The 18,997-nt window shown below is 40.2% G+C and overlaps 1 non-coding gene across 1 annotated transcript; it reads right to left on the reverse strand.

Annotated features, from left to right (window-relative positions):
• Positions 1 to 14,618: 14,618 nt before the first annotated feature.
• On the reverse strand, positions 14,619 to 14,722 carry LOC128589368 (U6 spliceosomal RNA). The gene has a single exon (XR_008380960.1). It is a non-coding gene; the product is annotated as a U6 spliceosomal RNA (small nuclear RNA).
• Positions 14,723 to 18,997: the final 4,275 nt, after the last annotated feature.

Consider the following 18,997-nt stretch of genomic DNA (forward strand, 5'->3'; position numbering starts at 1 on the left):
CAGGGCAACAAAGTAAGACTCCATCTCCCAAAAAAAAAAAAAACTGCAAAGCTTCAGGAAGCTAACTAGTTTAGAAGAAAAACAATGATACATCAAAAAAAAAAAAAAAAGAAAGAAAGAAAAGAAAAAGAAATAGAAAACCAGGCATGAGAATTACAAGATATGAATGCTTCATCTCAAGGATGGATTCTTGTAACTGACCATTGGGAGCCAGGCATGAAAGGAAAAATGAGAAGCCTATATAAATCTTTATCCAATAGAAAGGAGCTCATTAGTTCTTGAAAAGAGAACAAATGTTCTAGGAGAAATCATGTGAACTCTTTTATGTGCCATTACATGACACAATGGGAAAAATCTTCAACAACATTTTTATCACAAACAGAGATGCTAAGTCACATGGTTGTACAGTTCTTTCTCATACTAACATTTAATACAGGCTTCAAGCAGCAAAATATGATCTAAAGAAGATAGCTATGTTGGGGGCTAAAGTGAGTCATATATGTGGATGTCTGGTCCTTTCTGATCATCAGGAAATGATGAACCTAAAACACCTGGAGGAATGAAGAAGCAACATATTTTCAGGCTCTTTCCATCAAATGTCACTTCTGTTAGCCAGTCATGAAGGGAAGCAAATAAATTGAATTTCCTTTTCCTGATGAGCTTCTAAAATTACATGGTAAACATTTTCAATTAAGCAAGGATTTCTGGTTTCAGATAGGATGACCATATATAAAATCAATGTTCTGTGGATTTATGGTTCCTGTCCCAGAATAATTATAAGAAGCCCTTCCTTTCTACTCCAAAATTTCCCCAGTTTAGGGGCTAAATTATATAGTCACCTTACTTCTCTATATTTACTGAGTAGAAAGTAGGTTGCCATGCTATTATGTAAATTCAGGAGCTCAATTATCTTTTAAATAAATGCAGCAATACCTAATCTGATGACTATTAAAAGATTTGGTGAGGGTAAACTTATTAATGTATCACCTCTGTGGGTCCAGTGCTTTGTCTAATTGAATCTGTGTCCTCATCCCAGCATGGCCTATCATATCACTAGCACTGGCCAAATGAATTAGTTGGTTATCAATAGTCCTGACTTGTGACATAGCTCTCCCTTCTTGGGTAACTATTGATAGCACTGTCATGCAAGATAAGTTATTACATAAATTCATGGCATAGATGTTCTTCTCTCTTCCTCATTTTCTCCAAGAAGTATTAAGAATTGTACAGTCAATTTATAACCCTTTGTTTATTGGCACATGTACAGATGTCCACCAAAGATGCTCATTCTCCAGAATTCAGCTCACCAAATTTAGAAGTTTACACTACCAAGATGTCACAGTTATCCAGTTCAGGGTGGTATTTCCAACACAGCCAAAGACAAGTATTTTTCATTCTTCCAAAACAGCAACATTACCAACATTAAATATCCATAATGCAGGAAATTCCAGTTCTAGGACTCAGCCATGAATAGCTCTGGCTATTATTGTTAAATTGCATGTGTCAAGAAGTGGTTTTTTTCCTGTTGAAGGTAGATAGTATAGCATGTACATTATGGTTCACAAAGGCAATGAAAGTGATATTGAAAGTGGGTAGTAAATCTAAAAACAATCAAAGTAAGGGGATTATTTGTATTTTTCATGCAATTTAGAATGTTATGGGTAATTATTGTGGTCATATTTCAGAATCTTCGGAGGAAGTTTCTGTATTACCTCTTTTGGACAATTTGTTTAAAGGGTACTCAAGTTCAATTAAGTTGATACTTGGGACACTTTCATGAGAAATATATATCACTGTGTCATCTTGAAATACTCCTAGGGTTATCAGGATAATCCATATGATTTCTATCCTTAGACATTCTATTATCATGGCAACTTCAAGCTTGGTTCTGTGAAAATGCAACTATATTTCAAGTAGCCAATAACATCAATGAAAATCTTGTCAAAAGCGAATAATATTATGTCAAAATTTGTTTAAAGGCAAGAATTGTTCTAAGTCAAAGAAAAAATTGGGGGGAAGGCAAAAGAAGTACAAGATGAACTCTTTTGAAAATTGTGCCATTCATTCTTTTTGCCTTTAATGCCTTTTATATGGCAAATGCTGAACAAATGTTACATTGAACTGAAATTAATATTGGTCTTATTTGCATTGGCCAAAATGAAAAAGTGTGTGTTTGGGGTGTGTGACTGTCTATTTGGCTTGGTCTCTACTTGCTTTTTGCTCCATCACTATTCAAGAGCTGATGCTATTAAAGTTGCCCTTTTTATTGACTTTAAAGTCCACAGGAAATAAAAGAATTTTTTAACTGTGATTTTCATTTCAATAGCCTTAGGATAAGTAAACATGGTAGTTCTCTATGAGAGTTGTCCTCAATTTTTTCAGTAGAGATAGATTTTGCTAGTTTAATTTGAAATAGGAAAAGTATTCATGCACACCTCTTTTTTTCATTCTAGGAAATATTTGTTGAAAAGCCTAATAATACACACCACAAACAAATAAGAGACAGGCCTCAATCTTGCAATTTACTGGAAAGGGTTTACATATGCACGCATACCTAAAATATCTCAATTATATTTTACCTAATAAGAGGGATATTTATAGGAAAACTATAATAGAAAAAATAAAAGTAAGAATTGATTAACTCCATTGAGAGGTATTAGGAATGACTACAGAAGTGTCAATTTGGGGGTTAGTTTTGAAAAATGAGCTGAATTTTTATAAGAGTTTCAGAAGAAGGGAACATCATGAGCAAAAGAAGAGAATTATAATTGCTAGTTCTGTATTTAACTGGATTTTGTCCATAATTATTATGTGAGTGGTGAAGAAGAATGAGACATCAAGAAAGCTAAGATTTCTAGATTGGGTGAATAGGTGTGACATAGGGAAATTATGACTTCTGTTTTGCCCAGTGAGTTAAAGTTGTCTGTAAGATGTCATGCTAGAAGTATTAAGCAGGCAATTAGAAACATGGACCTAGAAAAATAAAAGATAAATAGTATATACGTATAGAGATAAAGATTTAGCATGATCTCCAAAGAGATGATTCATGAAAAACTATAAAATATTACATTATGCCAACATTTTGTGGCTGTGGGTGGAGGGTGGAGAGTGAAGAGTGGCAAGAGAGAGAAGATGCAGGCAGAAAGACAGGGGGAAAAACAAGAGAATTTATTAACATAAAATCAAGGGAGAAGTGAGCATCTCTGATGAGTTGGCCTCAGCCAATATCAAATATTGAAAAAATTGACTAAGGAGATATAGAAGATTCAATATTGTCAATGGAGTACTGAACTATATACATCTAAGGGTCCTAACATTGTAATCATAAGAAAATAAGTATAATCACAAATATTATTATCATTATCAGAATTACCAACATTATTGTGATGTCTTTTCAGTCCTAATGAATATCTTACCTGGTATTTCATTTATGCCAAGGGGTGATCCTTAAGTTTGGTAACAACCATTCCCAATAATAGGAATTAGATATAATTTTTATTTTTGTTATAACTGTAGGCTCAAACACTTTATTGTTCTTTCATGCATAAAAGTGCGGCAGTCTTTGGAGATTGCAAGTGAACACTAAATTTGACATAGTCCGACCTAAGCCTCTAAATTATAGAACAAAGAGATTGGTGCATCTAATCTTTGAGTAGCTTAGTCATTTTTGAATCATGTTAATAAATTGTCCTTTCTTGACAATAATAAATTTTTATATTGGGATCAAATATTTTGTGGATGTTGGAATTTTGCTCTGTAATTGATTAAATATGAAAAAATTGGAAAGCCATTGTTTCAATGGAATTTATATGACCAAGAGCTTCTATGTGATGAAGGAAGTTGAAGAAAACAGAGAGCAAAATTTTCTAAGACTGTTTGCCATCTATCATTCAGTGTGTTTCTAGATTGTATTATTTATTTGCATTTTCATTTTTGTGGTCTGGAACTTGAAAAACTATTTTAATAGTCCTTTAAAAAGAATTTAAAATGTGAAACAATTCATGAAAAACAAATTTTTTAACAATTTTGTCAGCATCTAGAAAAAATATTTTGTTTTCCTAATTTTCTTCAACCTAGGAAGATACCCAACAGAAGAAAGAAGAATTGGAATATGAATAGGTTATTTCCTTCTGTTGAATTTGCTGTGTGCTTGAGTCCTTAAGAGTTAAATTTATAGAATTACTTTTCTGGTACTTCCCCATAATCAGATCTTAGGTAATATGAGAAAGCTCCATTAATTATTTAAATCATTCATTCAACAAATATTGTTTAACTAAACCAGATAAATTTGGGAACTTGAAAATGGATCAGATGCAACACTAAATCACAAAATAAAAATAATTGACATATTTGCAATAATAGGGTTAAGTGGTTAAAGAAATTCAGATTTTCATTTCTGGAAATATGGTGAAAATGATTTGTAGAAAAACCTATACTAGTATAGAACATATAAAAATACTGAATATAATAGTATAAACATTTCTCAGAATTATGGCTAAATGGCACACAAAAAGTAAAGGGAAAATATAGCCCAGACATGACATGAAAGTGAAATTATAATAGGTTATAGAGCTGATTTTTTTTAGAGCCATCTATAAATTTCAATGGGCTACAGGCTGTATTCAAGAGAAACAGGTGAAGAGAGAATCAGTGAACTGGAAGACAGATATGAGAAATAACCTAGAACACAAAGAGATGTAAAATATAAAAGTAAGCTTAAGAGATATGACAACTAGAGTAGAAGAGTCAGCTTACATATAATGAGAATTTCAGATGGAAAGAGCAGGAAAATGAGACAAAGGCAGTGTTCAAAGATAAGACTAATAACTTTCCAGGATTAATGAAAGATATCAATACCCAGATTCAAGAAACCTCATGGATATAACCATGGAAAAAAACAAGGGCAAAGGGGGAGAAGGGGAGATTTAAGAGGCTCATTTTAGAGGGAACAAAAAATAGGCAGACCCTAAGCAAGTGTGTTCCTTGTTGTGAAGAATAAATCAGAACTAGAAGGGCAGATACCTGCTTTTCTGCAACCAAAGGCAACACTTTGAGGGACAAGAGTACCAAAGTGTCCTATTGGCTCAGGTTGCTACAACAAAATAACATAGATTGTGCACCTTATCAACAGCAGCATGTCTCACAGTTCTGCAGGCTAAAGTCCAAGATCAGTCAGCATGGTCAGGTGCTGGTGAAGACTCTCTTCTGGGCTGCAGACAACTGGCTTTTCTTGTATCCTCACATGGTAGGAAGAGGATGAGGAATCTCTTTATAAAGGCAATTCTCCCATTCATGAGGGTTTAGCCTTAGCCTAATTACCTTCCGGAAGCCCCACAACTTAATCCCCTCACATTTGAGATTAGAATTTCAACATATTGCTTTTAGGGGTACACAAACATTCAGTCCATTGCAGTGTGAATTAAAGTGGATGAAAGAGAGGAGACACGGGGATGTAAGTGGATTGACAACCTGCACTAAGTGTAGCTTGCCCCAAGCTTTGAACTAGTGCTGGAGGTATGTCTCAGTGCTACATCTCACCACTATCACATTATTTTTATAAAATTAAGAAGTAATTTAAAGTTCCTAGGACAGTGCCAAGCATACAGCAAACATCTGATAAATGTTAACTTCCCCATACACCCTCTCCATAAAATGACAGTGAAACTATTTCTCTTCTATCATAATATCACTGTGATGCTCTAAGTATCTTTGTGTCATTGAAGGGCATACTATATTCTGAGTCCAGCCTTGAATCAAAAAACATGATGAAGTGTGGCAAAAGTAGGTATATTTCAGAAATATGAGGTTAGAAAATAATGTTATTCTTCAAATGCTTATCCTCTAACCTCAGTCTATTCCTCAACCCATTAAATACGTTCTCCATTGCCATTCTGGAGACCTAACTCCCAATTCCCCAATCCTTTCTCAGCCTTTCTGTGACCACAACAGTAAAGTGGTTTTAAAATACAGCTGTGCACAAGTTCATCAATTCCACTTTTAAAGTCAATGGTAATTCAAGGTAAAGGTGGCTTTTAACAACTCTGCTAAACTGAAGGGTTGGGGAGGGACTAAATGGTTCTCTGGCTCTTAGGGAAATCACCCTTGGATTGGATTCAAGGCTGCCTCTCGATTTATTTTCCAAATAGAAAGCTCTATTTCTCTTCTGAAAGGAGCATGGTGGTTAAGAATAGGGGAGGGTGGCAGGAGGGATGTTGTTAAGTCCAGCTTCATTATTCAGGTTTTCTTCCCATGCTCTGTTCTCTGTGGCCCCTGCAAGGACAAAACATGGCTTCACAAATACTCTCATGAAATGTCAAAGTTCTATTATTTTCCAAATCCATCTGGGAATTTGAGACTGCTTCTAAGTTCCTATTGTCTCTCAGAATTGAAGACTTGATGGATGTCTGCCCAGCTGGTGGGTGTTCTGAAGCTCCCACTCAGCAAGCCTCAGCCGGTTCCTAAAAGACGGGAAAGCGGGTGGGGAGCGATCTCCTGTGGGCTTCTCCTGTGCTTGTCACTGGAGAGCTGACCTTGCATTTGCCTTTTCATCAAGGAGTCCAATGAGAGTTGTTTTGAGAGTCTGAAACTTTGTGGTGAACACCCTCTTGCTAACAGCCAGCAGATCCCAGTAGGGTTGGCTGGAACTGTTCTTTGTCCAAAGAGAACTTCCTGTAACCACACATGCTCTGCAAATCTGCCCTGCCATTCATAAGAATTATGTCTTATGTTATGAATTATGTCTCCCAAAATTCATATTTTTAAGTCTTAGAACTCTCAGTACCTCAGAATGTGATTGTATTTTGAGATTTTAACTTTGAAAAAAGATTTTAACCAACTTTGAACGAGATAGTCAAGTTATGAATGGGGCCCTGAATCCAGTATGACTGGCTTCCTCATAAGAAGAGATTCGCACACAGACACACAGACAGAGGGACAGCCATGTGAAGACACAGCAATAGCCATCTATAAGCCAAAAAGAGTGGCCCACACGTCTCTGTTTCACAACCCAGAAGGGCAACATTAAGCAATATGAGCAAAGCTTGTTGTCCTTTCAACATTTCCTCTGTGTCTCTGCATTTATGAGGCCCCTTTATTTCCAGCACATCAGCAACATCAGATTAGAAGAGGAACAATAGTCGTGGATCAGTACTCCATGTCTTAAGATCAAATACTGACTAATGTTTACAGCAGTGAAAGAAATTAGCAAATTCATGATCCCCCTGCCAGATCCTATCACGTGTTACCATCAAAATGTGTAGAAAAACTATTATGAATGTGAATTTTTTCAAGATTTTAATTATTTAATTTTTTTAGAAATAGGACATGTAGGCCACTCTTTTTTTTTTTTCAGGAAAACTCTCTAGTGATCAGCACTTCTAACTCCTGCATCTCTGCTCTTAAACTAAGCAGAATAAAGATGGACTAGAAGACCTTACCCTTCTCTATATTCAATGTATACATTTAGTAGAACTTTGCTGGTGTCATCTGAGCTAGCTGAGAGCCAGACTGATCATATGACTTGAAAACTTTAATCAGGGAAACCTTGAAAATTAGATTGGGCATGCTGGCCCAAGCACGTACTTTGTATATTCCAACAAAATCCTTAGATTAGATCATAACTTAACAAATTTCTCCCAAAATGAAATGCTGAATACAAACTGCAGGCAAATGACAGCCCTGCAGGGCCAGTGCTAGGATGCCAGACTCTAGCTTATAGGATCCATCCAAAGACTATTCCTGACAACCCAAGGGAGCACTGGTGAGGTGCTGGGGTTAAGGAAAATGAGCCCCAAACATCCCCACCACTGCTAATGATCTGAGCCTGGTGGAGAATGGTGGCTGAAATCTCTGACAGGAAGGCTCTGCCTTCATGGAGCTCAGGTCAGATGTGGAGCTGTGAGTGGTAGAAGATACTAGAGGAGAAAGTATAATGTTCTAAAAAGATTTAAAGATCAAATGTGTATTTAAGTATACTAAAAGGGATAATTTTTAAAATTATAAAGATTGTAGACAACCACTGTGTTTTTTGGTGTGGTAAATGAAATTGCTTTGCATTTTTGTAGCATAACTACATTACTGCTTGGCAAGTAACGGGTGCTCAATTAATATTAATAGGAGAATATACAATGCAAAGAACACTGGCCTGGGAGTCAAGAGGTCTGGATCCTAATCCTGACTCCATCATTAACTAGTGTGTAACCACGGGAAAATCACTGAGGTTCTTTAGGTCTCAAGGTTTCCCTTATAAAGCAGAAGACGAACTGAATGGTCATGAACGGTCATGAGATTGAATGGGCACTTCCTTTTTGCCTATGTCTATGTCTCTGTTGGTGCCACAAGAAGACCAGGTGCCTGCACCACAGCAAAAGCATTCTCTCAGAGCAACACTGAGCAGAATCACAAAGGCAGTGAAGTGAATGGGGGTTCAGCAAATGCCAGCTACTTTGATGTGGCTAGAGAATTGTGTTGTGGAAGATGATACAGGAAGAGGGAACAGAGGGTCTAGATATAATCACTGAAGATATTAGGGGTGAAGAGTTAGAGATGGACCAGAATGATACAAGTTCATCTGTTAAGACAAATTAAATCCATAATATGATAAATAGTTATAACATTCTATATTTGGATGGGGCAATGGATTTTGACCTTTGTTACACATGAGAGCCACCTAGAGATAGATAGATAGATTTTTTTTTTTTTTTATAGAAGTGCCTGGGTCCCATACACTAGAGACTCTGATTCAGTAGAACCAGTGGAGAACCCAATATCAGAATTCTTTTTAATCTCCAGGGTGCCTAAGGTATATGATGAAAATCCCTTGCATGGTACATTCCAATTTAGAAACCTTTCAACAATATCCTTTAATTCTCACAGCCAACAAATAAAAGGGGCAGAGTAGATGGGATTGTACCTTTTACATAAGATAAAATTGAAGCTCAAAGAAATGACATCTGTCCACACAACAGGCAGCAGAAATGGGACTGTACAATAATTTTGTGAGCGGGCGGCGCCTGTGGCTCAAGGAGTAGGGCGCCGGTCCCACATGCCAGAGGTGGCAGGTTCAAACCCAGCCCCGGCCAAAAAAAAAAAAAAAAACAATAATTTTGTGAGCCAAGGCCCAGGGCTTTTCCAGCTAGGTTTTATAAGCTGAAAACATGGGTCAGATGATTAACCAACCCAAGTAAATAATGGAACCAAGAAGTACCATTTGAGTTAAGTTAGCAAAAGTATAAATTTAGACACAAGGAAAAATCACTTCTCTGAATACAGTCAATACATTATAGACCAATTAACCCAAAGATTGGGTATAAAATGATCATCAAAGTTTCAAATGAGGTTTCAATAAATTCCTAGATGCAGGATCTACATTCTTAACTATTTGAGAGCAACAGTATGTCTTCACATGCACTTATCAGAGACCAAATGCCAGACTGGATTATCATACTGCCAAAAGTCTATAAGCCACAGTCATTCTCGGAATTTACAGTCTTAATCTGCCTCATCCATTTACTGAAAATTTAGTTATTGATGCCCTCACAGGGAAGAAACAGCAGAGATAAGTGAAATTCCCATATCACCCCAAAACAATTACAAAATATGGGAATGTAGTGATGATCCCATTAATGTAGAAAGATTCCGAGGCCCCGGGTGACATCAGGCAAGCTGGTTATTACGTGGTTAGTACAGGGAAGGAAACCGACAGTTCCCGGATGCCTGCAGTGTGGTCAGCACTGCATGTGTACTTGGTCACATTCAGTCCCCACAGAAATCCCAGAAGGGCAGGATTATAATCATCCCTTTTCTACCAGGTGAGGAAAATCAGGTCCACAGAGGTTAAATACGCCCACTGTATGTCCTGGAGCTCCACACAGAACAATGGAGATGTGTCTATCTCCAAAGTTCAGATTTTTCCACTTTTTAATGTTTCTAGGCTAAGAAAAGTTAAGAAAACGTGATGCAGCATAGGAGGCAATGAAGCGGAAAGGCTTGCCTGTTTGAGGTGGCCTTGGTCTTTAGGGAGCTGCACGCCAGTGGCTTCTGTGCAGCCTCTGCAAGCAGAGCCGTGGGGCTCACAGTGTTAGCAGCTACACCTGGTACCAAGGCAGGATGACAGGGCAGGATCCAGATGCATCTGATCCTTACACTGACCGACATGTTCCCCTAACGTGGGAAACCCTGCCTCACTTAGTCACCCTGACATTGCTTAACGGATACTGCATTCCCAGCAGCATGGCACACTAACTGTCAATAAGAAGGAAGGGAAGGGAAGGGAAGGGAAGAAGGGAAGGGAAGGGAAGGGAAGGGAAGGGAAGGGAAAGGGACGGGGAGGGAAGGGAAGGGAAGGGAAGGGAAGGGGATGGGGAGGGCAGGGCAACTAAATGGTTGTTAAATACTCAGACCTTCACTGCCTATTCCAAAAGCCAGAGGTCAGTGAAATTTTCCAGGGTGCTAAGCCCTCAGGACGCACATAGTATCTCACGTATCATCCTTAACCACAAACCAAACTGAGAAGTGTGCAGTCAGTGCAGAGGATTCGGTGCCAGCCCTTTCATGCCCCCTCTCACCTTCACAGGGAAAGCGCCCAGGGAGCACGCACCTTGGTTGACACCAATTAATGCTCACGGAGCACCCACACACAGAAGACGAGCGAAGCCTCAACTCACACAGAAACTGCCACTCCACCTCTAGCTGAGACGCTGAAACAGTCCCATTTCTGCTGTCCTTGCATTCGCCTTCACCACCTTTTATTGCCCCCACCCCACACTAGCAGTCTGCCCCTCTTCTTGACACACAGATCTGATTGAGTCTTGCTTCCCAATGTTCTTAGAATAAAGCTCAAACTCATGACCTCATTGCCTCACCCACCCCACCCACTCTCCCTTGTACCCGTTAAGTTCCTTTGAGTTCCCTAACCACACCTGCCTGCCTTATCACAGGCCAGGTCCTTGCCCAAATCACAATCTTCCTCCCCATCTCTAGCCCATCTCCTTAGCTAGCTTCTTTTCATTCATCATATTTTTGCCTAAATGTCCCTTTTCTACAACATTGGCATTGAGCATCTCCCATTATTTTTTCTCATAGCACTCATTGTTCCACCTTCAAGACAATTACAATTTAGTCTTTGTTAATGTCTTCTTTCCCTATTGGAATCCAAATTCTATGAGAGCAGGAGAAAATGACCATTTTATTCAATGTTCTTATTCCTAAGTGCTTTATACATTAAGTTGTTCATTCAATATTCATTGAATACATGAATGAGTGAATGAATGCACATGGTTAATTTTTCCCTGACAGACTTAGCTTTTTAAAATTCCAGAAGGCTAGGAAGAATCCAAAACAGGTTTATTTCTGAACTAAGAGCCTATCCTCGCACATTAAATTATAGCACAGAATGACCCACTGCACCAAGTAGACGCTCCCTATTGCTACCATCCACCAGCCTAGTGCCCCAGCATCTTCTTTGCAAGATGACCCACAATCTGGGTTATGAGGACAGAATTCATCTCTTCAGAAATGGGACCAAATAATAAGGTGTAAATTGCTTGCCTTGTACCACATTAGCCATTCAATAAATGTTACTTTGGAATCTCAGTGTTGAACGTGTCCTATGAAAAGGGCCCACATTTATATCTAAACGTTAAGTTCATGACTTCAAATATTGAAACCTATTATTCACAGAGAAGTATATATCTTTGCCAAAGTGTATTTTGTCTGTTGGTTGAGAAAAGATGATCTTAGTTAGAACCTACCTCTAACTTCCCAAATCAAAACAAAACTAAAGGTCTTTGAGAGGTTTACATTCTTTTTTAAATGGAGAAAATGTTTCTGTCTCTACCCCCAGGATTCTGGAATCCCGGAGAAGAATGTAAGGTGTGGACTGCGATGCAAACAAGCTTCTAGCCTTGGGGGACTTCTGCTCCACCTGTCGTATCTGGTGATGACAATGACAGTACTCTGCAGATGTGCCAGCACAGTGCAGTGACAGAGAGACAGCACTTAAATATGAAAACAGCAGTCAAGGGCAAATTTATCACTTCTTCTTAGAATATATTCTAAAAATGTATTCTAGTTTTGTAGGCAATTGCTAGATGCTGAAACAATGACATAAAATGACAGGGAAGACTGCAAAGAAATGAAAGACAAGCCCCTGATGGAGGTAAGGCAGTAACCAAGTGGGGTGGGTAAGAAAAACCAACACTCTTTATGCTCATTATGTTCAAGTACCTGGTGATCTGAGGTGCTGCTCGGGAATGGAAAAACAAGCTTAGTGTTGTGGCAGTTTCAAGGGCAGAATCCATGCAGGAGACCATTTAAAATATTAAAGGATTTTGAAATGTACCCGTTCATTGTGTTGAGGGGGGGGTCCACCAAATACCCTCCCTCAACAACTAAGAGTATATTATAAATGTCTTACCACAAAAATAAGTAAGTGAGGTGATGGTTGTGTTAATTAGTCTGATTTAAGCATTCAATATTATATATCCAATCATCACATTGTATCCTACAAATGTATACAGTTGTGATTCAATAACAATTAAATTAAAAAATTATAAATATTTGGAGTTTATATGTAACTCTGAACCATAGCCCATTTGTTTGTTTTTACATTGACTCTTCTTATATACATAACATGAATGGCAGTAAAATAAAGTGCTTTATTCTATAAAATAAAATAAAATATTAAGGGGGAGAAAGACAAAACCCACTAAAATAAAATAAAATAGGCAGCGCCTGTGGCTCACTGGATAGGGCGCCAGCCCCATACACCAACGGTGGCAGATTCGAACCTGGCCCCAGCCAAACTGCAACCAAAAAATAGCCAGGCATTGTGGTGGGCACCTGTCGTCCCAGCTACTTGGGAGGCTGAGGCAAGAGAATCGCCTAAGCCCAGGAGTTGGAGGTTGCTGTGAGCTGTGATGCCACAGCACTCTACCGAGGGCAAAAAAGAAAGACTGTCTCAAAAATAAATAAATAAAATAAAATATTAAGGGGGAGAAAGACAAAACCCACACACACCCATGTCCCCTTACACACACATACACACACAAACACACAGAGCACAAACAGGTAAGCAATTCCGTGGTGCCTGGCACCTGTCTGTATTAGAAACCCTCCCTGCTCCAGCCCCCCACGCCACCAGACTCCCTTGTCCTCCCCACGTAACAACCATTTTCGAGTGTCCACTGCTCCAAGGCATGGCCAGCAGTAGTCCCCACTGTTAGTTTTCACAGATGCTTGATCCTTGTGCAGCACCAGCCAAACTAGTGTCTGGGGGGTCAATTGCCAGTCCCATACCAATGACAATGCAGTGCCTCCATGAGAGGGACCAGAGACGTACTGACCAAAACAGCTTTTCTTCTCTTTCTTCTTCTTGTTCCTCTTCATCTTCTTCTCCTTCTCTCGCTCTCTTCCTCTCTCAAGTATACACTCATCTGAAGACCTGAAGCGTTCCTTTGCTTTTCCTAGCATTATATAACCAACTGCAGTTTCAGAATATACCAGAGCAAGTTCTCACCAAATAACTTATCTCTGGGTCTGCCTTCTACATAAAATGTGAGTCATACTCAAGATAAAACATGTTACGTTAAACTTTGTCTGCACCAAGCTTCATACGACCTCCAAGCCCGAGTCAACCTACGTGTCTTTTCTATGCTGTGGACAGTTCCAGGTTTAGTTTGAAGTCATCTCTCAGTTCTTGTGTACATCAGGAAAGAGATTTTAAAAGAGACATTTGAGAACAGAAATGGTCAACAGCATCCCTTGGGAGGCTACTGAGATATCAGATGATGGGAGAAACCTACACCTTATTCTTTGACGAGTCTGTGATATTGATTCACAATATTAGCAATTGATGCCTGCCCCCGATTACTGATGGATTACCTGTCGTTCTATTTCTACCATTGTGGATGAATACTTTTGAGTTATAAAGTATTTTTTAATCTTAAAGACATCCAATAAAAAATCCAGTTTGTCCTAAGAGGAGCCACATCTCCGAGTTTCATTAGACTGCAGTTCAATGTTTCATGGAGACCAGGGAAAGGTCTGATAGTGAGATAGGGAGTCACGGAACAAATTGTGTTTACTTCCCCTTTCTTTCCTACTTGTGGTCTAAATGATGCCATTACTCATGGGGAGACCTGGGGCAAGTTGCTCAACTGCATCAAACTCAATCTGCCCCTCTTTCAAAAACAGAGATTTCACTCCCTTTCAAATGTCACAAGATGATAAAATATGCTCATTGTTTGCATGCATATAAGGACCAACAGTAATTTAAGAAAATAGAAAACATGATGATTACCTGAATCTTTGAAAGCCTTTAGCAAAGGGCATGGCAACCCCCGAGGCACCATAAAAAAATACAGTGAAAAGCTGCTGGTTATATTTGTAGTAGGACAGATGAGGGTAAGTGGGAAGGAAAAAAATTTCAATTTTACAAGTAATAAATCAATTTCTTTTGGTATTGTTTTATTTTTTAAAGTACACAAAACCAGCTATGTATACAAGCCCAGGTGAACATAACAAGTAAGTCTTCATACAGCTTCTTTTGTCTTAAAAAAAAAAAAAAGATTTACTTCTTTGGAGTAATGTCTTGCCTATTCCTGCAATGGTGACTCAGTAAAAATACAGAACACTTCATGAATTTGTGTGTCATCCCTGCACAGGGGCCATGCTAATCTTCTCTGTATCATTTCAATTTTAGTATATGTGAGTAGATTCTTATGAACATAAGACCTGTGAGACAATGGGTCATGGTTCATACACTTAAGAGTCAGGCAGTCATGAGGTCAGGTTTCAGCACAAAACTGCAGGCCCTGGGACATTGGGTAAGTTGATTTCCTCTGGAACTCACTGTCCCCACCAAAGGGGAAATGGAGTAGCCTTTGCACGTGATAGGTGCTCCAAGAACAGAAGAATCACCTCTAAGAACAGACCATGTTGATCTGAGGATGTCTGGAATGTAACCATGGAAGCAGAGAAAAAAGCCAACCACCAAATGCAGTCCCACGTGAACCTATTCCTTCATCTGCCCACTCTTCAATCCGCCATCAAGAATTTACTAAGACCGATTATGTGATGGGGATCGTGCCAGACTTTGAGTACTCATCCTCAAGTAGGGGAGTGGACGTGACACAGAATAACAACACAAGGAGGTCAGTGTCAGGAAAGAGGGAGTTGGGGGCAATTCTCAGAGGACGTGCCTCAAGAGGTGAGACTTGAGTGGAGGACAGGAGTTGGAAGGGGTCGGAGTTGGAAGGGGGTCATAGGATAAATCCCCTCCAAGCTCAGGAGATGGCCAGCATAAAGGAGTAGATTTGAGAGAGCATAGAGACTGCATGGTCTTACTCACTTTGGTGAGTCCAGGACTGGGCCCGTTACCCAGCACACTCGGCCCTGGTGCCTGGAAATGCATGCAATTGAGAAGGGGAAGGAAAGGAGAGCTGCTCCAGGAGTGAGGTCAGCAGGATACAGAACTACAAGCCTGAGAGGAAAACAAGGGGCAGAGCACACTGAGAAGAGTGACACAGGCCAGCATGTGCTCATGGTGGTGTCTGGCATGGAAGGAGCACAAGACACAGAATCCAGAAGACCCCCCCACCCCATGGTCATTTAGCCACTACTGCTTGCAGGGCCTTCAGTATGTCATCTTGATAACTTTCTTCTGCTCTAAAATCCGGGAGTCAAACCTGCTGAGCTCAGATCTCTTCCCATTTTTTTCCATTTAAAAGACACTTGTTGAGTTTCCACTCAGTACTGAGCACTGTGCTCGCCACTGGGGACCCAAAGATGAGTAGGGTACTGTGCTGCTCATTCCACATTTGCTCAGATCCACCCTCATCTCTTCTCGGCCCTACTCTGGGCTCCAGGCACCAACCACATCCCCCCGGTCGCCCAGGTGTCTTGCCATTTGTCCATTCTGTTCACACACTGGGAGGCACATGTGGGAAGTGGGAGAAGGCAGGAGAGAGACTTTGGGGACTTTCTTTCCCTGCTCCCCACTTCCTTCATCTCTGAGGCTGGTTATATTCATCTCTCTGCACAACTACATTCCCAGTCCAACAGCCCATCTTCAGTGGCTCCGGTCCTGAGATTCAGTAACACTGTTATTCCCTCCACACTCCCTGCTCCTCTGGGCCCAGATATGTCAGTGGCTGCTCACTCTAGTGCTGACTCCTCAACTTCCTTTGCACCTGCCCTCCAGCATTCTGCCCAGTCTCTTAAGATTTATTCAGTTCAACTTTGGAAGTGGAATTCTACTTGTGGCAGGCCCCTAAACCTGATATGAAGCTTAGAGTGCAAGTCGAGAGGTAGAATTATATGCCATGTATCCAAATGTAAAACATCCTGGGAAACACAAGGAAAGGCTGAAGAAGAGAAGCTGAAGGGAAGAGTTACAGACAGAGCCCCAGGATCGGGATGAAAGAACCGATGGTGAACTCAGAGATGAAAGAATGGGACCAAAGAGAGTTTATTTTTGTTGCAGTTACTGTTACATTAAAAATAATTTTGCAGATTATTTATTTTTTTTTTTTTGTAGAGACAGAGTCTCACTGTACCGCCCTCGGGTAGAGTGCCATGGCGTCACACGGCTCACAGCAACCTCTAACTCTTGGGCTTACGCGATTCTCTTGCCTCAGCCTCCCGAGCAGCTGGGACTACAGGCGCCCGCCACAACGCCCGGCTAGTTTTTTGTTGCAGTTTGGCCGGGGCTGGGTTCGAACCCGCCACCCTCGGCATATGGGGCCGGCGCCCTACTCACTGAGCCACAGGCGCCGCCCTTTGCAGATTATTTTTAATAAAGAAAAGTACAATCTGCCATACTAGAATGAAGCATGTGAGCAATGGGAGAACAGGCAGAATTTCACCTGGGAATCTGAGTAAAGGTTGATTTTTGCTGTTTTAGGCAGATTGATCTTTTTCAATGTGAAGATTCAGAAATTTAAAATATATGCAAGCTCTGTAGAAAATAACAAATTCTAGTTTTAGAACTAAAAGTTAGCTGGGAACCAAAAATGAACAAAACCAACAACTTCTACACCAATATCAACAAAATTCTTTCTTATACTCTTTGATACTTAACATCCTGATTCCCTAGGCTGGGGCAGCTCCTAACTTTCTCCACTGACACTTAGGCTGTCAGAGAGTACACAACAGCTTCTATTGTGGTCTTCAAAGGGCAGATGTCCCACTGCCCTGTCATTGATACCAAGTTATGAGTATAGTCAGAAGGTGGACATTGCATCATAGAACCGAGGAAGGCAAGCTAGCACGCGAGGAAAGCCAGTAATGTGGAAGTTCAGGTCTCTGCTCTGCGTCATCTTACAGCTCCAAGACCTGGAGGCCCGTGACCTTTTCTTACTAGGACAGGATAGAGAATCTTATCGGAAATCCATTCATGCAAGCAAAAATCACAGGTCAACGAAGACTCAAGCCATTGTGTAACACAAATAGCACTGTACCAAAATCCCCTGATTTAAGGGATCCCCTCATCCCTTGATCTTAAGCACTACAATTTCTTCATTTGATACTTGTTTTATGAGCTCATGGACATGATTAAATGAAACCATGTAGGTAAAAGACATACTCTGAGCTGTGCCATGGAGTTGGCCTGCAACATGGCAGCCCACACTCTGCTGAGACCATGTCAATGTGCTGGGCTGAGTTGCCCTGCAACACGGCACTCCTCACTCTGCCAAGACCACTTCGATGTGCTGGGCTCAGTTGGCCTGCAACACGGCAGCCCTCACTCTGCTGAGATCACGTCGATGTGCTGGGCTCAGTTGGCCTGCAACATGGCAGCCCTCACTCTTCTGAGACCATGTCAATGTTCTGGGCTCAGACAACTTCAGAGAGGCCTGCTGTGGGCTAGATCCAAGAGGTTTGGGATAGTCCAACATGATTCTCTTCATTTTCAATCCAGAAAACATTCAGGTATCCTCAAACCTCAGAAGGCTTCAAGTAGTATTTTGAGGGTACCACAAAGTCACAAATGTTTCAAAATCACCTCCCAGCCAGCCAGGAAAATCAATAGCTTCTTCTTTTGTCTAGCTTGAAATTCCCATTGTTAGAGTCATTCTTTGGGGCTCACATAGATGAATGAGCAATAACCAGACATCTTATACCTGCTATCTCTATCTAGTTCTCTCTCTATTTTTGTGACATAAACACATACACCCAAGTGCCTTCATATATATGCCTATACACAAGAACCAGCCAACCACCTGATTATACCAAAAACAACTAGATTCCACTGACTCAGCCACAAATTTCATTTTTCCCAACCACAACTGGGCCCATGATGTTAATAATCCCTTCACCTAACCTGTTCTCAACACCTGACTCAGTCAGTAGCCAGCTATTAGCAGACTACCACTGCCACAATCCTTAATACACTGTGACCACATTCACACTCAACATGGTCTCAATTCTCTCCCTCTCCATGTAGAAATCAAGAAGCTCCAACCCCATACCTATGGTTGTTATTCTTATACCCAGAAAAAAGCAAGAGCCTAAAGGAAGGAGAGCCACAAACAGAAAGGGAGAAAGAGAAAAAGTAATCCAGAGTCAGAAAGTTTTAGAGCATTAGGAAGATGTTAAGCTGATGAAATAGTTTGAACTGCCATTTTACTAAGTTTAATGAATTGATTACTCAAAAACAGAAATATGTTGAGTGAAAATGTTTGTTGCCTAAAACATAAATGTTAAAAATACTGTGGGAACTTTAGGAATTAAAGAGAGACATTTTGGGAAAAGGGTCTTTTGTCAATAACACCCGTCCTCTCCCATCCCGGGTGTTACTGCTTTGCCCCTCCCCATGAAGTTGACTTAACCATGTGAAGAGTACTAATAGAGTAGACTGCTACACCTATCTTCCTGTATCTGATGCCAAAAATTATAAAATTACATAATTAGCATTTAAAAGCAGTATGTATTATAGTCACACTTCCTTGAGTTTAACACCTGTGACTTGTTCGTTTTTAAGAGTAGCAATGGCCTG

This window comes from Nycticebus coucang, chromosome 6 (assembly GCF_027406575.1).
Source record: "Nycticebus coucang isolate mNycCou1 chromosome 6, mNycCou1.pri, whole genome shotgun sequence".
Lineage (NCBI taxonomy): Eukaryota > Metazoa > Chordata > Mammalia > Primates > Lorisidae > Nycticebus > Nycticebus coucang.